Source organism: Loxodonta africana, chromosome 4 (genome assembly GCF_030014295.1).
Source record: "Loxodonta africana isolate mLoxAfr1 chromosome 4, mLoxAfr1.hap2, whole genome shotgun sequence".
Lineage (NCBI taxonomy): Eukaryota > Metazoa > Chordata > Mammalia > Proboscidea > Elephantidae > Loxodonta > Loxodonta africana.
The window spans coordinates 39,256,852-39,282,326 of record NC_087345.1 but is presented as its reverse complement, the minus strand read 5'-3'; the positions used below and the strand labels follow the sequence as shown (position 1 = coordinate 39,282,326).

The window sequence follows — 25,475 nt, the reverse complement described above, 5'->3', positions numbered from 1 at the left end:
AACCACAGGTAAACATCTTTCTAGTATTCTCTGCTTTTATCCAGGATCCAACTGACATCAGCAATGATACACCTTGTTCCACGTCCTCTCCTGAAACCGGCTTGAATTTCTGGCGGTTCCCTGTCAATGCACTGTTGCAACCACCTTGTATAAGACCACTATTATAAGATCTTGAGGAATAGTCTAAACTGAGAAGAACACATTCTTTTGTGGTTAGGAGAGGGGGGAGGGAGGGAGGGTGGGAGAGGGTTATTTACTGATTAGATAGTAGATAAGAACTACTTTAGCTGAAGGAAAGGACAACACTCAAAACAGGGAAGGTCAGCTCAACTGGACTGGACCAAAAGCAAAGAAGTTTCCTGAATAAACTGAATGCTTCATAGATCAGTGGAGCAAGGGCGGGGGTTTGGGGACTATGGCTTCAGGGGACATCTAAGTCAACTGGCAAAATAAATTCTATTATGAAAACATTCTGTAGCCCACTTTGAAGTGTGGCATCTGGGGTCTTAAATGCTAACAAGCGGCCATCTAAGATGCATCAATGAGTCTCAACCCTCCTGGATCAAAGGAGAATGAAGAACACCAAGGTCACAAGGTAATTATGAGCCCAAGAGACAGAAAGGGCCACATGAACTAGAGATGTACATCATCCTGAGACCAGAAGAACTAGATGGTGCCCGGCCACAACTGATGACTGCCCTGACAGGGAGCACAACAGAGAACCCTTCAGGGAGCAGGAGAACAGTGGGATGCAGACCCCAAATTCTCATAAAAAGACCAGACTTAATGGTCTGACTAAGACTAGAAGAATCCCAGCGGTCATGGTCTCCAAACCTTGTGTTGGCCCAGGACAGAAACCATTCCTGATGACAACTCATCATACATGGACTGGGCTGGACAATGGGTTGGAGAGAGATGCTGATGAGGAGTGAGCAACTTGTATCAGGTGGACACTTGAGACTATGTCGGCATCTTCTGTCTAGAGGGGAGATGGGAGGGTAGAGGGGGTTAGAAACTGACAAAACGGTCACGAAAGAAGAGACTGGAAGGAGGGAGTGGGCTGACTCATTAGGGGGAGAGTAAGTGGGAGTATGTAGTAAGGTGTATATTAAGTTTATATGTGAGAGACTAACTTGATTTGTAAACTTTCACTTAAAGCACAATAAAAATTATTGAAAAAAAAAAAAACAGGTAGGAGACAACTTGAAAAACATTAAATGTTGAATTGAGCACATGCAGTAAAGGATTAACCTTGCTCTTTGACCCAGCTCCTGGGAGGTAATCTCTAAACTCTTGGAATGTCCTGCCTGAGGAGAGTTTCTTTGGTTACCTAGAGACCTTGGGCCACACCAGATAGTCTATGCTAACTATATTATTTATGGTGGCTGGTCTTAGGTCATGAGGTATCAGCTCACCAACTGGAGGGGCTAGAGACTAAGATCAGTCACATGATGGTCAACCATGTCCACGTGATCCAACCACAATGAAAATGCTGGACACCAAGGCTCAGATGAGGTTGGCAATACTTCATGGGTACTGTCTCACACTGGCACTGGGAGAAGTAGGTACCATCTGCACAACTCCACTATAAGGGGACAAATGGAAGCTCCATGCTTGGAATTCTCATGGACCCTGTCTTATGCACCTCTTCCCTTGGCTGATTTCAATCTGTAGTCTTTCACTGTAAGAAACTGCAACCACAACTATAAAAGCTTTCAGTGAGTTCTGTGGCTCTTGGCAAATTACCGAACCTGAGGGCAGTCATGGGACCTCTGAATATGTGTCATCACAGGGACCCCCAAACTTTGCAGAGGGATTCTGAATGCAACTAAAATTCTGAGAAAGAGGAGATCAATGCTAGTTTGGGATAACTGAAAGAAAAATGTATTCCTGAAAGGAAAAGTTAAATTTAGGTACAATGGCAGTCATTCCAACTAGATGGAAAAAATAAAAAATGTATAAGAGCAGATAGCACAGAAATAAGAATACTGTATTTAAAGAAAAATAAATAAGTCTGACAAATTAGTACCTACCTCTGCTCTAATCACAGATTAATGACAGATAAAAAATTAAATATTAAAAAAGCAGAAAAAGATGTTATCTCACTGGACGTAAAAATAAAACGCCCAGCGCATACAGGGCTCTAGTACCTAAAACAGGAAGAGGTTACCACATTCGTAGAGTTCTTGTTGCTGTTATGTGCCATCAAGTCGATTTTCAACTCATAGCGACCCCATGTGACAGAGCAGAATTGCTCCACAAGGTTTCCAAGGCTGTGAATCTTTACCGAAGCAGACTCCACATCTGTCTCCCACACAGCAGCTGGTGGGCTCAAACCACCACCTTTCAGTTAGCATTCAAGTGCTTAACCACTGCACCACCAGGGCTCCTTAGAACTACCATGTGACCAAGCTATTCCACTCTTAGGTATATGCCCAAAATGCTTGAAAGCAGAGACTCAGAGACTTGTACACCAATGTTCACTGCAGCACTATTGACAATACCCTAAAGGCGGAAACAACCTAAATGCCCAGCAACATACACGGTACATACATATAACAGAATACTACTCAGCCAGTAAGAGAAATAAAGTTTTGATACATGCTACAATATGGATGGAGCTTGAAAATATTATGCTGAGTGAAATAAGTCAATCACAAAAGGACAAATATTGTATGACCTCACTTATATAAAAAGACAAGAAAAGGCAATGTATAGAGACCAAAATTTACAAGTGATGACCAGGGGTGGGAGAGAGGGAGATACAGGGATGGGATTACTGCTTATGAAGTACTGAGTTTCAGTTTACAGTGATGGAAAAATTACATTGATTAAGGGTAGGATTGAGCAGTCAATTATTTTAAGTGCTGTCAATAAATGGTACACCTGTAAAAGTTGAACTGGCAAAAGTTGTATGGTAGATAAATTTACAAGAACAAAAAAGGAGTAACTGCTAAAGCTGCTTATGTACAACCAAGCACCTCATGGGATTTGATTCCTTGGTTTGAAGGTTTAGGGTCATGGTTTCATGGAACATCCCAGGTAATTGGCCTAGTGACATGTTTAGTGTTTTCTATTTCCTAGGTTTACTGTATACTGCCTGGGGTCTTAAAAGCCTGCAAGTGGCCATCCAAGGCACAACGATTGGTCTTATTTGCCTGGAGCAACAGAGGGAAGAGGTGAATCAGGATAGGAAGAGGAAATGCAATGATGTGACTAACTGCCTCCATGAACAACTGCCTCCTTTGCCATGAGACCAGAAGAACTGGATGGTGCCCAGCTACCATTACTGAATGTGATGGTTAAGATTGTGTGCCAACTTGGCTGGGCCATGATTCTCAGTGTTTTAGCAGTTGTATAATGTTGTGATCACGTCCCTGTTGAAATGTGATATGCGATTATCTCCATGATGGAATCTGCTGAGTGGCACCAGCAGGGGCAGTGCCTACGGCAGCTCACCGCCCCTCAGCCTTCATTTCTCCACCCTCTGCTGCCTACTTTCTTCCTGCTCACCTTGCCAAGATTTTTGGCTTGTTCAGGATCCAGTACCTGCCTCTTGTCTGACCTCCAGTTCTTGCCACTTGAACTAGCAGCTTGCCTGTCAATCTTGGGATTTATCAATCTTTGCAGCCTGTGAGCAAGAGTCCTGTTCCCCGCCCTGCCAACCTTGGATTTGCCAGCCCCTGCTGCTACATCCCTCAGGGGAACCCTTGAGATCTTGCCTGCCAACCTGGGGATTCCTTGACCTTCACAGTCTGTGAGACTGTGAGCAGAAGCCCTGCTCTTCAAGCTGCCAATCTTGGGTGCACCAGCTTTTGTGACTCCGTGAATTGGGAGAGGCCTCTATCCTGATTCACGGACTTGGGATGTTCCAAACTCCACAATCGCGTTGAGCTATTTCCTTGATGTAAATCTCTCTCTATATATATATTTATACACTTTATTGGTTCTCTAAAGAACCCAGCCTGAGACAACAAACATTTTGGTCAAAGACTCAATAGAAGAATCCTCATCAAAAGGGGGGAAATGCAGAATGGATTTTTAAATTCTCTTGGAATCCAGATTTTCTGGAGCCATGGAGGCGGAATGAACACCTGAAACTACTGCCCTCAGATAATCTTGAACACTTAAGCCAAAACTATTCACTGAAGTTTTCTCAAAACCAAACAATAGTTTAGCTTAACTAGTAAAAAATGTCTTCATTAACCACTGTGCTCATTTAAGAACTATCTATATGAGATCAAACTGAACACAGCAACTAGAAAGTTTAGATACAAAGTTTAGGGAGAAGTGAATTTATGTTAATACAGGAGGAACAACTCAGAAAAGGAAGGTGAGAATGGCTGCACAGCTCGAAGAACGTAATCAATGTCACTGAATTGTATACACAGGAACTGTTGAATTGGTGTATATTTTGCTGTGTATATTCTCAATTACAACAACCAAAAAATAATTTTTTTTTTTAATTTAAAAGGTGGAAGGTATCTCAGAAATCATCTATTCCAGTCCCATCACTTCACAGATGAAAAAACTAAGCCCTAGAAAGTATAGTTGGCTTGCCTGACATTGTTCTGTGATATAATTGTAGTGTTAAGATTAAAATTTCCCAGGTCCCAATTCAATATTCTCTCTACTATCTCAAATTATTTCTCTTTCAACTCTGATACTAATCAAAAATCAGTCAAGTTTGTAAGAGACTGACACTATTAAAACTAATTCTAGATCTTAAGTTACTACCGACTTCTTGTTGTCATATGCCGTCGAGTCGGTTCCGACTTATAGCAACCCTAGTCGACAGAATAGAACATATACACAAGGTTTCCAAGGGGCAACTGGTGGATCTGAACTGTCGACCTTTTGGTTAGCACCCAAGCTCTTAACTATGGCGCTACCAGTGCTGGATTTATACATTCAATTACCTCAATATTAAGTTAAATGTAAATGTTTTTAAATAATTAACATATAATAAAAATTTATCTACATATTTCAGACAAGTTTAGAGTCATAGTTAATCAAATATAGATAAACCAAACCCATTGCCTTCAAGTGATTCCAACTCATAGCAACCCTAGTGGACACAGCAGAACTGCCCCATAAGGTTTTCAAGGAGCAGCTGGTGGATCCAAACTGCTGACCTTTTGGTTAGCAGCCAAGCTCTTAACCATGGCATCACCAGGGCTGGGTTTATAGATACAATTAACTCAATAATTAATAAAAGAATAAGTGTTTTTAAATACCTAACATATAATTAAAATTTATCTACATATTTTAGACAAGTTTAGAATTATAATTAATCAAATACAGATAAACCACCAATTAATCAAATATAGATAAACCAAACCTGTTGCCACTGAGTGATTCTGACTCACAGTGACCCCACAGGACACATTACAACTGGCCAAATGATTTCCAAAGCTGTAAATCTTTACAGAAGCAGACTGCCACATCTTTCTCCTGCACACAAGCTAGTGGGTTCAATCCACCGACCTTTCAGTTAGCAAGCAGCTGAACACTAAATCACTGTACCACCTCCGCTCCAAATATGGATGTTGTTGGTGTTCTTCTTGTTGTTAGGTGCCATCCAGTTGATGCCAACTCATAGAGACCTCATCTATAACAGAAAGAAACACTGCCTGGTCCTGAGCCATTCTCATGATCATTGTTATGCTGGAGCCCATTGTTGCAGCCACTGTGTTAATCCATCTCATTGAAGGTCTTCCTCTTCTTCACTGACCCTCTACTTTACCAAGCATGATATCCTTCTCCAGAGACTGATCCCTCCTGCTAACACGTCCAAAGCATGTGAGGTGAAGTCTCGCCATCCTGCCTTCTAAGGAGCATTCTGGCTGTATTTCCAAGACAGATGTGTTTGTTCTTTTGGCAGTTTTTTGGAGTCCATGGTATATTTAAGATTCTTCGTCAACACCATAATTCAAAGGCGTCAATTCTTCCTCTGACCAGCTTTTTCACATGCATATAAGGTGAATGAAAACACCAAGGCTTGGATCAGGTGCATCTCAGTCCTTAAACTGGCACCTTTGCTTTTTAACACTTTAAAGAGGTCTTTTGCAGCAGATTTGCTCATGTGTCTTTTGATTTCTTAACTGCTGCTTTCATGGGTGTTGACTGTAGATCCAAATAAAATGAAATCCTTACAGCTTCGATATTTTCTCTGTTTATCATGATGTTCCTCATTGGTTCAGTTGTGAGGATTTTTGTTTTCTTCATGTTGAGGTGTAACCCATACTGAAGGCTGTAGTTTTTTTTTAATTTATTTATTGTGCTTTAGGTGAAAGTTTACAAATCGAGTTAGTCTTTCATACAAAAAGTCATACACACCCCACCGTGCACTCCCAGATGCTCTCTCCTTAATGAGACAGCACATTACTCCTCTCCACCCTGTATTCCCCATGTCCATTCAACCAGCTCCTGTACACCTCCTCCTTCTCATCTCACCACCAAACAGGAGTCACCCACATAGTCTCATGTGTCTACTTCAGCCACAAAGTTCACTCCTCACCAGCATCACTGTCTTATAGTCCAGGCCAATCTCTGTCTGTAGAATTGGATGCAGGAATTGTTCCAATCTTGGGCTATCAAAGGGTCTGGGGAACATGACCATCAAGGTCCCCCCGGTCTCACAGACCATTAAGCCTGGTCTTTTTGCAAGAATTTACGATCTGTGTCCCACTGTTCTCCTGCTCCAAGGATTCTCTATCGCATTCCCTGTCAGGGCAGTGATCAGTGGTAGCCAGGCACCATCTAGTTCTTCGGGTCTCAGGCTGATGGAGTCTCTGGTTCATGCAGTCCTTTCTGACTCTTGGGCTCCTATTTACCTTGTGTCTTTGGTGTTCTTCATTCTCCTTTGCTCCAGGTGGGTTGAGATCAATTTATGCATCTTAGATGGCTACTTGCCGGCCTTTAAGACCCCAGACGCTGAAGGTCGTAGTTTTTGATCTTCATCAGTAAGTGCTTCAAGTCCTCTTCACTTTCAGCAAGCAAGGTTGTGTCATCTGCATATTGCAGGTTGTTAATGAGTATTCCTCCAATCCTGAGGCCATGTTCTCCTTCCTATAGTCCAGCTTCTCAGATTATTTGCTCAGCATACAGATTGAATAGGTATGGTAAAAGGATACAATCCTGATGCACGCCTTTCCTGACTTTAAATCATGCAGTGTCCCCTTGTTCTGTTCAAACAACTGCCTCTTGGTCTATGTACAGGTTCCTCATGAGCACAATTAAGTGTTCTGGAATTTCCACTCTTCGCAATGTATCCATAATGTGTTATGATGCATGCAGTCGAATGTCTTTGCATGGTCAATAAAGCATAGGGAAACATCTTTCTGGTAGTCTCTGCTTTCAGCCATGATCCATCTGACATCAGCAATTGTATCCTTGTTTCACATTCTCTTCTGAATTCAGCTTATGGATAGATACACACAAAAACATACCAAAATAAGGGTTCACAGTTTTGAGAAGCAGACATCTTTTTCTTTTTTTTTAAGCCTTAAAACCATTTGAGGGAACTGGGAAAGGTGCTGACAATAAAATTTCCTGAACAGAGCAGCTATGGGTCATGCTCAAAATCCCAGCCAAGGGAATTAAAGACCTATTAGATAGCACTTTATAATCTATCAGAAAATTCTAATCTACTGGCTAAGGATTCCTGTTATAAAACGTGTGTGCCATATTAGTCTCAAAGAAGTAGAACATAAAATTTATAAAATTAAAGTCCATCCTGAATATAATCATCTTTTATGATGCAAAAACCCCTGAGAAAGGTTATCCAAATAGTAAATGTCTTAATTCAGGTTCCCAAAGAAACAGACTCTGAGATTCTGATATCTGCATGCAGGCTAAATGGAAAGTACTCTAAAGAACATCACCCACGTGGGCACAGGAACAAGGTGATTAGGAAGACAGAGAAGGTAAACAGTACTTAACAGTAACACAGTTGCCACAGCAGCCCTAGCTGATCCTACTGAAAGCCCAGAAGCTGGGATGGCCCTTCATATATGTCCCTAAACAAAGGCAAGGAGATGAGTCTCTGTATCCCCCACATCAGTCGGTAACTAAATGCTTGCTGCTACCACACAGTGGGCACAATCTTGGGTGAGGCAGCTTTCTTCTGCAAGTGCAACACCCAGAGAAACACACAGCTATAAACCAACAGCAGGCAGCTCAGTAAATAAGTCCCCGTCTTAAGGGGGGACCTGGGTAATGCACTAAAGCATCCACTACAATGATGGACCTTACAAGCATTTGAGATACCCATGAAGGGCTATGTACTGGAGCGGAGGTGGAGCGGAGACTCAGTAGAGAAGTCCTAATACCTTCTGAGAGTCTATTGTATGGCAGGTGCTGTTAGTCACCTTACATGAGTTATCAAATTTTATGACTGAAACTTGCTTCCTGAAGGCACTTTTTTTTCTCAGCAGAGATGCCAGAAAAAAGGGCAAAAGATATCAAGACTTGTTATATAACACACCTAAAATGATACTTGGAGGTTGGAAATGATCTGCAGACTCAAAATCCTGGTTCCTCCTTGCCTTTCAATGGAAACTTTGAATTGTACTTTAGAGATCACCTTGCTGGTACACTCATTGGACAGATAAGGAAAGTGAAGCCCAGAAAGGCTCAATGATGTACCTGAAATCACACTGATGTCAGAGGTACAACCTGATCGTGTCTTTTGATTCCAATTACAGTGCTATTTCTACCGGCTCTAGAGTCTTTATACCCAAAAACTCAACAAAACCAAAGTAACTCTGAGGCATGAAGCTTCAACTTCCTCTAGATTATTTGCATTTTTAAAACCATGTACATAAGAAACTTAAGTTTTATACTAGTTAAAAAAATGGCAATTGGTAGTCTACTAGATGAAAGATTTTTTATTTCTATTAACAATAAGTAACTAACTGTGTGACAGGCACCGTGTTAAATATATCATTTAATCTTCACAACAATCTTCTGAATAAAGTCAAAGGGATTGTTCCCATTTTACCAAGTGAGAAAAAATTAGGTTATAGGAGCTAAGTAACTTCTTAGCAAAAATCAGAAAGCCAATACTAATGGACAGAGCTCAGATTCCATCTGACTTCAAAGCTTACATGCTCTTAACATTAAACCATCCACCAGGCTATACGCCTATGTTACTTCTCAATTTTACTTTTCAGAATTTTTCAGATTTCTATGATGGACATGATTTATTTTCATATTCAAAAACATATTCTATTTTATTTTTAAAACTAAATCATCACTTAAAATAATCAGTTGCAAGATGTAACAAGGTTGTATCAAAGAAAAATCAATGTTTTACAAAAAAATAAGTCCATACTTCCTTACAGAGATCTGACTATATCTACCATTTAATCCATCTTACATGGCAGTGTATTTTTGCACAGCATTGTCTAAAGGTAGAGACTATTAAAACATTTTCCAACATTATTTGGCTAATGAAGTCCAAATAAAGTATTACTGAGACTCTGGAAATACGCTTTTATAATAACATACTACGTAAAATTTAACCATAATCTGATATTACAAAACGAAGGGAAAGAATGCGATGTTTATTCAATTTTATCTATGGCTGTGACTCATTCAACACTAAACAGATGTCTACCTAACTTACTTATTCATATGTTTTTACATTAAATATGTGAATCAGAGTACATGCAACGCCCACAGATCCTAAAGTAAATTGTCCTATCCATAGCTCATACTGAGAACATAGTCCAAACAGTCAGGTTATAGGAACCTCATGCCTACAGCCAACTGACCAAGTGTGATAACCTGGATGCAAAGCAGCCATTCACAAGCTAGCCAGCAGCCAATAAAATGGCCCAGAGGCAAAAAAAAAAAAAAAAAAACCTGCCCCAATGCAGGAATGAACTAAAAACTAAGTCTCATGTTTAGGTATTTGAATTACAAACTATAAAAAGAAATCAGTAAAAAGCCGCACAAACTAACAAGCAGATATACAACACAGTCTTGAGGTAAAAAGTACATGAAAGACTTGAACAAATCAAAGTTATAACACAGTGTAAGAACTCAATCTGGTCTTTTGTCTCTGGTTTCTAAAAATAGCCCTTGGAATTCTCCAGCAATCAAGGTGCCTCTTGTTTTCTAAATCAGCATTATGGAGTCAATCTTGCATATTCATTGATTCACACATATGTATTAAGGTTCCAGTCATGCATATACATTGAGGTCCCAATGACTTAAAACTGACTCTGGACCTTGGAACACTCTCTCTTGGGGCTTCCAGGAATGGTGAGAACATCCATGCATGGGCGGGGGTTTCAAGTCCCTGGGGACAGTGGAGGCCCTATGCCAGGAACTCTCTCAGACATTGCCTGATGCATCTCTTCACTTGTACCCTTTCTGGTTATAATATATGGGTAACTGTAAGTATAGGTAATAACCAAACCAAATCCAGTGCCGTCGAGTCAATTCCGACTCACAGTGACCCTATAGGACAGAGTAGAACTGTCCCATAGAGTTTCCAAGAAGCACCTGGAGGATTCGAACTGCCGACCCTTTGGTTAGCATCTGTAGCACTTAACCATTACGTCACCAAAGTTTCCAAGTTAGTCTCCATGAATTCTATGAGCCATTTTAGAGAATTAACGAACCCACAAAAGGGCAATGAGACTCTGACTTAGCTTAGGGTGGCTAATTCAGGGGAGTCTGCTCAGGTAATCGTAAAGGCAGAGTCCTAACTTGTGGGTGGCTGGTGATCAAGAAAAGGCTACACAGGCGGTAGGTGAAGAAGGACAGACTCCTTTTAGCTTATGACCTGGCCCCAGGGACTACAGGAAGAGAAAGGGCCCTACAGGGCTCAAAATGAAGGGAGTTGTACAGACTCCGGAGCCTAAGGCTGATACCTGATGGTCCGCCCCAGGTGGCCAGGGATGTTTTGGCCTGGCTCAGAGTGTCCAGGGATGAAGTGTGAATTGACTTTGGGTGATTAAGGTCAGAAAGGAATGCAGACATGGGCAGGTAAAGCCTGAGTCCACTTCTAGATGGCAAATGGATTCATACTGGTTCTTACCACGCAGTTAGTGATAAAAGTGGTGTTTGCCAACCTTACTCCTTTAAAAGTGCACTTGGCAACAAGCACGGCTAGGCAAAAAGTCAACAGAGCATAAACTCTGAGTGTGCAAAAGCTAAGGTCAAGGAAAAAAAAAAGCTATAGTAAAAGATACGAAAATTAGCTGATAACAGAAAAAATATATAGGAATACAAGGGAAGCAAGCATGTAAAGAGTACCTAAGGACTTTAATGGCTAAACCCTAGAATGAAAATCCACAGAGGTCCACTGTGGTCCTGACTAGCACTGCCCTGGAACCTGCAAAGCCTTCTGGTTAATTGTCTCAGATGCTCAGCCATATTAAATCTTTGGCTTTAAATTTCTATCAAATTCAGTCTCTCTTATTGCCAGTACATCTTTATAACCACGATTACCACCGTATTCCACCACTCGTCTGTCAATATGTTGAACTTTGGTGGTGTGCATGTTGCTGTGATGCTCGAAGCTATGCCACCAGTATTTCAAATGTCAGCAGGGTCACCAATGGTGGATAGATTTCAGTGGAGCTTCCAGACTAAAAAAGACTGGGAAGAAGGGCCTGGTGATCTACTTCTAAAAAATAAGCCAGTGAAAACCTTATGAATAGCAAGGGAACACTGTCTGACATAATGCTGCAAGATGAGCCCCTCAGGATGGAAAAAAAGGCACTCAAAATACGGCTGGGGAAGAGCTTCCTCCCCAAGGTAGAGTCAACTTTAATGATAACGATTCAGTAAAGCTTTCAGAACCTTCATTTGCTGATGTGACAGGACTCAAAATCAGAAGAAACAGCTGGAAATATCCATTAATAATTGGAACATGGAATGTATGAAGTATGAATCTAGTAAAATTGAAAACTGTCAAAACTGAAATGGAACACATAAAGATGATTATCCTAGGCATTAGTGAGCTGAAATGGACTGGAATTGGCCATTTTAAATTGGACAATCATATGTTCTACTATGCCAGGAATGACAAATTGAAGAGGAACAGTGTTGCATTCATAAAGAATATTTCCAAGATCTATTCTGAAGTACAATGCTGTCAGGAATAGGATAATATTCATACACCAACAAGGAAGATGAGTTAATACAACCATTAATTTACACACCAACCACTAATGACAAAGATGAAGAAACTGAAGGTTTTTACCAACTTCTGCAGTCTGAACTTGATCAAACATGCAATCGGGATGCATTAATAATCACTGGTGATTGGAATGTGAAATGGGATGGGTGTTCCCTTATTACACCCTAATGCAGTAAGTGCTCATAAGAGGCACATTTGGAGCCCTGGTGACACAGTGGTTAATACCTCAGATGCTAACCAAAAGATCAGCAGTTCAAGTCCACCAGGTACTCCTAGGAAACCCCATGGGGCATTTCTACTCTGTCCTGTGGGGTCGCTATGAGTCAGAATCGACCTGACAGCAACAGGTTTGGTTTTCTATTTTGTTCTGGAATCTGAACGCTGGAAACAAAAAGGAGGATCAACACCTAAAAATATGACCTTGGTAATAGAAACAACTCCAGAGATCGCATGACAGAATTTTGCAAGAGCAACAATCTACTCATCGGAAATACCTTTTTTGAACAACATAAATGGTGACTATACACGTGGACCTCACCAGATGGAACACACAGGAACCAAATCAACTTTGTCTATGGAAAGAGATGATGAAGAAGCTCAATATCATCAGGTAAAACAAAGCCAGGGCCAATCGTGGAAAAGGCCATCAGTTGCTCATGTGGAAGTTCGAGCTGAAGTGGAAGAAAATTGAAACAAGTACATGAGAGCCAAAGTACAGCCTTGAGTATATCCCACCTGAATTTAGAGACCAGCTCAAGAGTAGATTTGACGCACCGAAAACTAATGACCAAAGACAAGACAAGTTATGGAATGACAACGAGGGCATCATACGTGAAGAGAGCAAGAGGGCATTAAAAAGACAGAAAAGAAAGAACAGGCCAAAAAACATGTCAGAAGATACTCTGAAACTTGTTCTTGAACACAGAGTAGCTAAAGTGAATGGAAGAAATGATGAAGTAGAAGAGCTGAAGAGAAAATTTCAAAGGACAGCTCAAGAAAACAAAGTATTATAATGAAATGCGCAAATACCTAGAGTTAGAGAACCAAAAGGGAAGAACACGCTCAGCATTTCTCAAGCTGAAAGAAAAGCAGAAAAAATTCAAGCCTCCAGTCACAATATTGAAGGATTCTATAGGCAAAATAATGAACAACGCCGAAAGCATCAAAAGCAGATAGAAGGAATACACGGAGTCACTGTACCGAAAATAACTGGTTGTGTTGCAAGCATTTCAGGAAGTAGCATGTGATCAAGAACCAATAATATTAAAGGAAGAACTCCAAGATGCACTGAAGGCACTGGAGAAAAACAAGACTCCACGAATTGGTCAAATACCAATTGAGATGTTTCAACAAACGGATGCAACACTGAAGTGGTCACTCGTTCATGCTAAGAAATTTAGAAGATAGCTACCTGGCCAATCGACTGGAATAGATACATATTTGTGCCCATTCCAAAGAAAGGTGATCCAAAGGAATGCAAAAACTGTTGAAAAATATCAATACCACACATACATAAAATTATACTGAAGATAATTCAAAAGCGGTTGCAGCAGTACATCAACAGGGAACTGCTAGAAATTCAAGTCAGATTCAGAAGACGATGTGGAACAAGGGATATCATTGCTGAAGTCAGATGGATCCTGGCTGAAAGCGGAGAACACCAGAAAGATGTTAACCTGTATTTTATTGACTATGCAAACGGATTTGACTATGTGGATCCTAATAAATTATGGATAACATTGCAAGGAATGGGAATTTCAGAACACATAATTGTGCTCATGCAGAACCTGTACATAGAGCAAGAGGCAGTCATTTGAACAGAACTGAGAGATACTGAGTGGTTTAAAATCAAGAAAGGCGTGCATCAGGGTTGTATCCTTTCATCATACTTATTCAATCTGTATGCTGAATAAATAATCCAAAAAGCTAGACTATATGAAGAATGAGGCAACAGGATTAGAGGAAGACTCATTAACAACCTGCAATACCCAGATGACACAATCATGCTTGCTAAAAGTGAAGAGGACTTGAAGCAGTTACTGATGAAGACCAAAGACTACAGCTTACAGAACACATTACCCCTCAAAAAAAAAAAAAAAAATCCTCACTACTGGACCAATAAGTAACATCATGATAAATGGAGAAAATATTAAAGTTGTGAAGGATTTCATTTTATTTGGATCCACAATCATCACCACGGAAGCAGGAGTCAAGAAATCAAACAATGCATTGCACTGGGCAAATCTGCTGCAAAAGACCTCTTTAAAGTTTTAAGAAGCAAGGATGTCACCTTGAGAACTGAGGTCCACCTGACCCAAGTTGTGGTATTTTAAATGGCCTCATATACATGCAAAAGCTGTACAATGAATAAGGGAAATCAAAGAAGAATTGATGCCTTTGAATTACAGTGCTGGCAAAGAATACTGAACATACCACGGACCACTAGAAGAACAAACAAATCTGACTTGAAAGAAGTAAAGCCAGAATGCTGCTTAGAAGGGAGAGTGGTGAGACTTGGTCTTATGTACTTGGACATGTCATCTGGAGGGACCAGTTCCTGGATAAGGATATCATGCTAGGTAAAGTAAAGGGTCATCAAAAAGGAGGAAGACCCTCAACAAGATGGATTGCAACAATGCACTCAAACATAGCAGCCATTGTGAGGATGGTACAGAACCAGGCAGTTTCCTAATTAGAACCATGATTGCTGTTTTAGAGCCATGGTAAAGCTTGTTTAAAAAGGATGGTCTGTAAAAGATGCGTTTCATGGTGCCACAACTCCTAGAAGGGGAAATCTTAAGTATCGTGTGACCCTATCACACCCCCATCCTCAGTGACTGGACCAGCAATAGACACCTGACCCAGAGGAAGGAACTTTACTGGTCGGTACCTATGAATGACCTGAGTAGAAGAGATGAGCAAGGCATTTTAGATTTTCCTCTTAGGATTTGGGAATTAAGACATTGGGCCATGTTGAAAGGCATGTAGGATCATTCAGTCAGATGGCCATTTGGGGTCTTGAGCATAGTAAGAAAGCCATGGGATTTGATCTGTTGCAAAAAATATGAATGCAGCAACAGTAAGCCCCCTTTCAACTTAAAACAATTTGGAGAAGTTCCTAATCCTTGAAACTAAAGAACTTTTAATAGAATGTGATCTAAGGATGACATATTACATTCACTCATTTAATACAGCATTCAATTACTTTCTGTTTCCTCTCTTCCATATACATTGGAATTGTAGTCTATGCCCTGTTTCTGTTTCTTTCCTTCCCAGCCATTCATTTCTCTATGACTCTCCTGAAACTGAATCAGGTATGACCAAATTGTCACATTCTGTTGGTACTTCTCGGTCCTTATTCGATCTGACTTCAACATTCACACATATCTAACTTGTCTCTACTTTTGTCTCCTAAGTACTAGCTCTATATTTTTACCTGATTTTTTTTTATTGAGTATCTCCACTGGAATGTTTAGAACCTCATGTTCACATTCATCTTCCACCCCAAACCTGTACCATCCCCTCCTCTATTCTTTACATCAGCCTATTTCACCACCTTCTCAGCTATTCAAACTCCTTTTTTGTTTGTTTGTTTGTTTTTTTCTCACAACTTAACAAGTCTTGTCAATTCTCTCTCTTACCTTTCTTGAAAACTCAATTTATTCCTTCTCTATCACCAAAGCCATTACCTTAATTCAAGTGTTCATCATCCCTTGAACCCAGAGCTCTAGAAATTCTGATTCAGGAATCTTTTTTTTTTTCTTAAGGTTTCCAAATGATTTTTATGTGCAGCAATTTTAGAAGCCACTGGCTTAATACCATGGGAGAAAGATGTGGCAGTCTGCTTCCATAAAGATTTACAGGCTTGGAAACCCTATCAGGCAGTTCTACTCTGTCCTAAAGGGCCACTGTGAGTCAGAATCAACTCAATGGCAGTGCGTTTGGTTTGGTTTAGTTTGACTTAATACCACTGCAATAACTTTCTAGCTAGACTCTCCCTTAATGAATCTATCCCTCTCTACATAAACACCGAGTATACCACAAATATTAATGAAAAATCACCAAGTATCAAGAACTATGTTAGGCCCTAGATATCCTAAGGAAGAAAACAAAGTCCTTACTTTAAGGGAGCTCAGTCTAATGGAAGAGAAGATTAGTAATCCCAGAGGCAGAAAAAGTGGACCTCACTACCACCAAAGAGAAGAGACAGGAGCGGAGTGCATTCTTTAGACCTGGCGTCCCAGTGCTGAGAACCTCCTAGACCCATGAGCCAGAAAGAGAGAGAGGTATAACATCAGAGACAGCACAGGACGATCAGAAGCAGTGGGGTGCACAACAGCACAGTACGCCTCCCAGCCTGTGGAATAAAGTGGTTATGAAGGGTCTGCCGACTCATGGAGCTAGAGAGCTGAGAGCCTTCAGGCAGGAGGCTTCCTGGTGGAGTGGGGTGCCTCTGGGCACTTGTTGGGGGGAGCTGAGCTTACTGACCCACAGAGTAAGGGGGCTGAGCATCTTCGGGCCAAGGCTTGCTAACGGATTGCAGTGCCCCTGGGCACTTACTGGCAGAGCTAAAGAGCTTTATAACATTTGCTAGAGAAGGGCAGAGGCTAGACCAAGGGGCTGAGAAGCCAAGGGCCAAAAAGAGGCCTGCCTATGGGTATGGCTGAGAAGAGGCTGTCTTGATGGAATACAGCCTGAATTTTCCCTGATCCTGAATTTTAACTTGCTACTTTCCTAATAAACCCCATAACTGAGTATGGTCTGTGAGATCTGTGTGACAACTGCAACAAATTATCAAACCCAGCAAAAAAGTAGAGAGTGCTATGAGGGGGACAGCTGGTGTCAGAACCGGTAAAAATGTTAGAGGGTAGAGGTACATCTGACCTCCCCCTCATAGGAATCAGCTTTGAGCTTTTAATGCTTATAATGACTCCCTCTTCTTCCCCTAGTGAAGTTAGATGAAGAGGTCTGATGTCTCTGCCACGCCACCATTTTTACAAATACATACATATTGAAGTTACTTTGATCTTTTTCAGGTCCTTTCAAGCCTCAGAGAAACACCTTTTATAAGTCAATTTAAAAAAAGCCTAAATCTTCTGTAAAGTATTTGGGAACTTATTGGTGATGCTCAAAGACTCTGAGCTATAACTGATTATAAGCACATTGTCTGTTTCTTCATTCAAAAATGCTATTTATAGGATATTATTCAGAAGAAAAAGTAATAGTAAAAACAAAAAGGTCATCTAAAAAAAGAATGTCAAAAGAATCCAAAATAATTTCAAAGCATGTAGACCATATCAAACATATCTCTAAATCTGTAACTATACTTTTAATCTTATATTTTAATACCTCTGCCAAGAAAAAAGATTATCAGGAGGGGGTAAAATCAAATGGCTAGCATGTGACATAATTTAAAAATTCAAGTTATACTCATTGGTAAACATTACCACCTATAGAGTTAATAAAATGTATACCCTAGTTCTAAACTAGTAATAAAAAGCACTAGATTTTTTTTAAGGCTATTATCAAATGTTCCTATTAAATGCTCAGCATTAACAGTAACCCATCTACAAGGTAAAAGCCGAACTCCCCAGTAAGGATTCTATGGACTTCTCATCTGCAGTCTTGCCACCTCTGCAGTCTCATTTCCCACCAATTCCTCAATATTATCCCACTTTCTGCCGGTTCCTGGATGGCACAAAAGGTTTGCGCTCTACTACTAACGTAAAGGTTGGCAGTTAGAATCCACCCATCTGAACCATGGATGGCCAAAACAACTTTATGGAACAGTTCTACTCTGTAACAACAGGGAACATCATGAGTCAGAACTGACTCGATGGCAACAGCGTTGGTGTGTAGTTTTTATTTCACTTCTTAAACCAAAATCATACTTTATTTTTAACTTTCCCCTCACTATGACCTGCCCCTGTTAGGATTCCATGCCTTTTGTTGCATTTGCCCCTCCCTGTTCAAAAATGAAAATGGGCCTCCTCTCTGAAGTTTTTCCTAAGAGCCCCAACACCCTCCCACAAAGTGACTCCCTTCATTCTTCTATCTCACAGCACTGTAATTACTTCTAAATGTCTGCCTCTACCACTAAGCTATGAATTTGAAAGGAAGGATCCATATCTTACTTAACATTGTTTCCCAACTTCTAAGCATAATGCAAGAAACCCTGGTGGCCTAGTGGCAAAGGGTCTGCAGTTGGAATCTGTCAGGCGCTCCTTGGAAACTCTATGGGGTAGTTTTTCCTTGTACTACAATACAGGGCTGCTATGCGTCGGGATCGACTTAATGGCAACGGGTTTGGTTTTTGGTTTTAAGCATAATGCCTAGCACATATAATATAGGATGGAGCCAAGATGGGGAAATAGACAAATGCTTCTGGCAAGCCCTTTTTACAACAAAGACCCCCCAAAAAACAAGTGAAACGAGTATATTCACGACAAGCTGGGAGCCCGGAGCTTCAAAGGCAAGCTTAGAAAACAAATTGAGGGGCAGGGGAACGACGAGACCGTTCAGAAACGGAGAAGAGTTACCGGTCCTGAATCGTGGGAAGCCCTCAGGCACCACTCCCAGAGCGGCGGGGAAGGGCTGGTATTAGTGTTCTGCCACAGTTTCCTTAGGTAGAAGCAGCCAGCCACACAGCCTACTCAAACCTCAGGAAACTGAGAAGAATGGCGCTCTCAGCAAAAGCTAAGTACTCACGTATATTTTACTGCACCCCACCCCCAAGCCGGCTTCAGCAGCTGATTCTCTGGGACTGAGATAGGTCCCGTTGAGCACCTAGAGCCACTCTCTCAGACTTGGAGAAGGAAAAAGTTTACATTTGGGGGAAAAGATAATTTGCCAGCTCCACTAACCAGGGGAGCTCAAGACAGACGTGGTTCCTGTCCAGGCATAAACGGTCCATGGACTTTGAGCACCTTTTCCTTCTGCATGGACCTGTGTGGGCCTATTTCGGGACAATAGGCCCTTGTTAGTAGACTCCAACCATTTCAGCTATCCGGTGGAGAGGTGGGTGTTTGATGTCTGACATTGCTTTGCCTATTAAACAAGGTCCTCACCTACCCACATCAGGGACCTAAGGACCGGTAGCTCTACTCAGGTCATCCAGACACCCACAACAGGGGCCCAAGGATAACTGGTACCTACCACTCCTTACAACTAAAAACTTTAGGTGCCCATGGTGCATATGCAGAACCCACCCACCTGCACGCTCTAGGGAACAGGAACACGCTTTCCTCAGAGACACTCGCGAGTCAGTTCTCAGCCTCAGCCTTGTTCAGAGTGTGAGCCCTGCTGCAGTCAGATACCGGTACATACAACTACCACCCCTGCCCCTCTAAGACTGTAGGACAGAGCCTGTACCACACACTTGATGATCAGCTACCTGGACACATGAGCTGAATTCATACAAGAAAACTGAATGGACTCCTAGACTGATATACCTGATAACAGCTCTAGCCATCTGGGGACTGGACGTCAGAGCTTCAAAGGTGAAAATAATCAAGCTAGCTCACTCAAACAACGCATATGGGTATATCAAAACAAAACAAACCAAGAAGCTACGACACAGTAAGCAAGCATAAACCAATACAATAACTTACAGATGGATCTGAGACAACAGTCAATATCAAGTCACATAAAGAAACAGACCATGATCACCTCAACAAGCTCTCAAAACAAAAAATCAAGGGATCTTCTAGGTGAAACCGCATTCCTGGAATTACCAGAGCCAGAATACAAAAGGTTAATAAACAAAACCCTTCAAGACATCAGGAAGAGAATGAGGCAATACGCAGAGCAAGCCAAGGAACACACAGATAAGGCAACTGAAGAAATTAGAAAGATCATTCAGGAACATAAAGAAAAATTTAATAATCTGGAAAAATCCATAGACAGACACCGATCAGAAATTCAGAACATTAACGATAAACTTACAGAGGAGATAACTCAAAAGAAAGCAGAGGAGCAGAATTGAACAAGTAGAAGGCAGAATTTCTGAACTTGAAGATAAATCGCTTGGCACTAACATATTTGAAGAAAAATCAGATAAAAGAATTTTAAAAAATGAAGAAACCTTAAGAATCATGTAGGACTCTATCAAGAGAAATAACCTACAAGTGATTGGAGTACCAGAACAGGGAGGGACAACAGAAAATACAGAAAGAATTCTTGAAGATTTCTCGGCAGAAAACTTCCCTGATATAATGAAAGGTGAGAAGATATCTATCTAAGATGCTCATCAAACTCCACATAAGGTAGATCTTGAAAGAAAGTCACCAAGACATATTATACCCAAAACTGCCAAAACCAAAGATAAAGAGAGAATTTAAGAGTAGCTAGGGATAAACGAAAAGTCACCTACAAAGGAGAGCCAATAAGAATAAGCTTGGACTCCTCGGCGGAAACCACGCAGGCAAGAAGGCAATGGGAGTATGTATTTAAAAAATTGAAGGAAAAAAATTGCCAGCAAAGAATCATATATCCAGCAAAGCTGTCTCTTAAACATGAAGAAGAAATTAGGACATTTCCAGATAAACAGAAGTTTAGGGAATTCATAAAAACCAAACCAAAACTACATGAAATACTAAAGGGAGTTCTTTGGTTAGAAAATCAATAATATCAGGTATCAACCCAAGACTAGAACACTGGGCAGAGCAATCAGAAGTCAACCCAGACAGGGAAATCAAAAAAACAAAGCAATATTAAAAAAAAACTCAAAACAGGGTAACAGCGATGTTATTACATAAGACAATATTAAAACAATAAAGAGGGAATAAGAAATGTAACCATAGATCTTCCATATGGAGAGGAAGATACGGCGATACAAAGAAATAAAAGTTAGGTTTAAATTTGGAAAAATAGGGGTAAATAATAAGGTAACCACAAAGGAGATAAACTATCCTACTCATCAAAATAAAATACAAGAAAAAAATACAGACTCTGCAGAAACAAAAGCAACAACAACGAATATGAGGAAAGGACAATATATAAAGATAATCTACTTGGCACATAAAATTAAGTGGGAAAAAGAAACTGTCAACAACACACATCAAAATGATAGCACTGAATTCATTAAAAAAATTCCTATCCATAATTATGCTGACTGTAAATGGACTAACTGCACCAATAAAGAGACAGAGAATGACAGAATGGATTAAAATACAAGATCTGTCTATATGCTGCCTACAAGAGACACACCTCAGACTTAGGGAAACAAACAAACTAAAACTCAAAGGATGGAAAAAAATATATCGAGCAAGCAACAATCAAAAAAGAGCAGGAGTAGCAATATTAATTTCTAACAAAATAGACTTTAAAGTTAAATCCATCATAAAGGATAAGGAAGGACACTATATAACGATTACAGGGACAATAAGCCAATAAGATATAACCATATTAAATATTTATCCACCCAATGACAGGGTTGCAAGATACATAAAACAAACTCTATCAGCATTGAAAAGTCAGATAGGCAGCTCTACAATAATAGTAGGAGACTTCAACACACCACTTTCGGTGAAGGATAGGACATCCAGAAAGAAGTTCAATAAAGACACAGAAGACCTAAATGCCACAATCAAGCAACTTGACCTCATAGATATATACAGAACACTCCACCCAACAGCAACCAAGTACACTTTCTTTTCCAATGCACATGGAACATTCTCTAGAGTAGACCACATATTACATCATAAATCAAGCATTTGCAGAATCCAAAACATTGAAATATTACAAAGCATCTTCTCTGACTATAAGGCCATAAAAGTGGAAATCAATAACAGGGAAAAGAAGTGAAACGTTTGGAAATTGAATAATACCCTGCTCAAAAAAGATTGGATTATAGGAGACATTAGGGATGGAATAAAGACATTCATAGAATCCAATGAGAATAAAAACACTTCCTATTAAAACCTTTAGGACACAGCGAAAGCAGTGCTCAGAGGTCAATTTATATCAATAAATGCACACATCCAAAAAGAAGAAAGGGCAAAAATCAAAGAATTATCCCTACACTTAAACAAATAGAAAGAGAGCAACAAAAGAAACCCTCAGGCACCAGAAGAAAACAAATAATAAAAATTAGAGCAGAACTAAATGAAATGGAAAACAGAAAAACAACTGAAAAGAATTACCAAGGCCAAAAGCTGGTTCTTTGAAAACAATCAACAAAATTGATAAACCATTGGCCAAACTACAAAAGAAAAACAGGAGAGGAAGCAAATAACCCAAATAAGAAACGAGATGGGCAATATTACAACAGACCCAACTGAAATTAAAAAGAATCATATCAGATTACCATGAAGAATTGTACTCTAACAAATTTGAAAACGTAGAAGAAATGGATGATTTCTTAGAAACACACTACCTACCTAAACTAACACAAACAGAGGTATAACAACTGAATAGACCCGCAACAAAAGAAGAGATTGAAAAGGTAATCAAAAACTCCCCAAAAAAAAGCTCCAGCCCGGATGCCTTCACTGCAGAGTTCTACAAAACTTTCAGAGAAGAGCTAACACCACTACTACTAAGGGTATTTCAGAACGTAGAAAGGGACGGAATACTCCCAAACTCATTCTATGAAGCCACCATATCCCTGATACCAAAACCAGGTAAAGACACCACAAGAAAAGAAAACTACAGACCTATATCCCTCATGAACTTAGATGCAAAAATCCTCGACAAAATTCTAGCCAATAGAATTCAACAACGTATCAAAAAAATAATTCACCATGACCAAGTGGGATTCATATCAGGTATGCAGGGATGGTTCAACATTAGAAAAGCAATTCATGTAAACCATCACATAAATAAAACAAAAGAATCACAAAATTTTATCAATTGATGTAGAAAAGGCATTTGACAAAGTTCAACACCCATTCATGACAAAAACTCTCAGCAAAATAGGAATAGAAGAAAAATTCCTCAACATAATAAAGGACATTTATACAAAGCCAACAGCCAACGCCATCCTAAATGGAGAGGGCTTGAAAGCACTTCCCTTGGGAATGGGAACCAGACAAGGATGCCCTTTATCCCCGCTCTTATTCAACATTGTGCTGGAAGTCCTAGGCAGAGTAATTGGGCTAGACAAAGAAATAAAGGTCATCCAGATTGGCAAGGAAGAAATGAAAGTATCTCCATTTGCAGATGACATGATCTTATACACAGAAAACCCTAAGGAATCCTCCAGAAAACAACTGAAACTAATACAAGAGTTTAGCAGAGTATCAGGATACAAGATAAACATACAAAAACCAGTTGGATTCCTCTACACCAACAAAAAGAACATCGAACAGGAAATCACCAAATCAATAACATTTACAGTAGCACCTAAGAAGATAAAATACTTAGGAATAAATCTTACCAGAGATGTAAAAGACTTATACAAAGGAAACTACAATACACTTCTGCAAGAAACCAAGAGAGACCTCCATAAGTGGAAAAACATATGATGGTTATGGATAGGAAGACTTAACATTATAAAAATGTCTATTCTACCAAAAGCGATCTATACATTTAATGCAATTCCGATCCAAATTCCAATGACATTTTTTAATGAGATGGAGAAACAAATCAACCTCATAATGAAGGGAAAGAGGCGCCAGATAAGTAAAGCATTAGTGAAAAAGAAGAACAAAGTGGAAGGCTTTACTCTACCTGATTTTAGAACCTATTATACTGCCACAGTAGTCAAAACAGCCTGGTACTGGTACAACAACAGATACATAGACCAATGGAACAGAATTGAGAATCCAGACATAAATCCATCCACATACGAGGAGTTGATATTTGACAAAGGACGCAAAACAGTTAAATGGGGAACAGACAGTCTTTTTAACAAACGGTGCTGGCAAAACTAGATATTCATCTGCAAAAAAATGAAACAAGACCCATACCTCACTCCATGCACAAAAATGAGCTCAAAATGGATCAAAGACCTAAATATAAAATCTAAAATGATAAAGATCATGGAAGAAAAAATAGGGACAACGTTAGGAGCCCTAACACATGGCATAAACAGTATACAAAACATTAAGAATGCAGAGGGAAAACTAGATAACTGGGAGCTCCTAAAAATCAAACACCTATGCTCATCCAAAGACTTCACCAAAAGAATAAAAAGACTACCTACTGACTGGGAAAAAGGTTTTAGCTATGACATTTCCAATCAGAGTCTGATCTCTAAAATCTAAATGATACTTTAAAAACTTAAATACAAAAAGACAAATAACCCAATTAAAAAATGGGCAAAAGATATGAACAGACACTTCACTAAAGAAGACATTCAGGTAGCTAACAGATATATGAGGAAATGCTCACGATCATCAGCTATTAGAGAAGTGCAAATCAAAACTACAATAAGATTTCATCTAACTCCAGGAATGCTCACATTAATCCAAAAAACACAAAATAATAAATGTTGGAGAGGCTGTGGGGAGATTGGAACACTCGTATACTGCTGGTGGGAATGTAAAATGGTACAACCACTTTGGAAATCAATTTGGTGCTTCCTTAAAAAGCTAGAAATATAACTACCATACAACCCAGCAATCCCACTCCTTGGAATATATCCTAGAGAAATAAGAGCCTTTACACGAACAGATATATGCACACCCATGTTTATTGCAGCACTGTTTACAATAGCAAAAACATGGAAGAAACCAAGATGCCCATCAACGGATGAATGGATAAATTATGGTATATTCACACAATGGAATACCACGCATCGATAAAGAACAGTGATAAATCTGTGAAACATTTCATAACATGGAGGAATCTGGAAGGCATTATGCTGAGTGTAATTAGTCAGTTGCAAAAGGACAAATATTGTATAAGACCAGTATTATAAGAACTTGAGAAAAAAGCTGAAACTGAGAAGAAAACATTCTTTTTGTGGTTATGAGAGGGTGGAGGGAGGGAGGGTGGGAGACGGGTATTCACTAATTAGATAGTAGATAAGAATTACTTTAGGTGAAGGGAAAGACAACACACAATACAGGGGAGGTCAGCACAACGGGACTAAACCAAAAGCGAAGAAGTTTTCTGAATCAACTGAATGCTTCAAAGGCCAGCGTAGCAGGGGCAGGGGTTTGGGGACCATGGTTTCAGGGGACATATAAGTCAATTGGTATAATAAAACCTATTGAGAAAACATTCTGCATCCCACTTTGAAGAGTGGTGTCTGGGGTCTTAAACATTAGCAAGTGGTCATTTAAGATGCATCAATGAGCCTCAACCCACCTGGATCAAAGGAGAATGAAGAACTCCAAGGACACAAGGTAATTACGAGCCCAAGAGACAG

General features: G+C 40.0%; 1 protein-coding gene across 5 annotated transcripts in view; it reads right to left on the bottom strand.

Moving 5' to 3' along the window:
* EEA1 (early endosome antigen 1) overlaps positions 1 to 25,475 on the bottom strand; it is a 334,017-nt gene that overhangs the window by 305,295 nt on the left and 3,247 nt on the right. The window contains exon 1 of one of the 5 annotated variants that reach the window (XM_023559613.2): positions 835 to 979. The exons of 3 other annotated variants lie outside the window; for them this stretch is intronic. The gene's annotated coding sequence lies outside the window, so the exon portion shown is untranslated. Of the gene's footprint in view, positions 1 to 834; positions 980 to 25,475 lie in introns of those variants that run through there. One more of the 5 variants, XM_023559614.2, reaches the window with a different exon arrangement.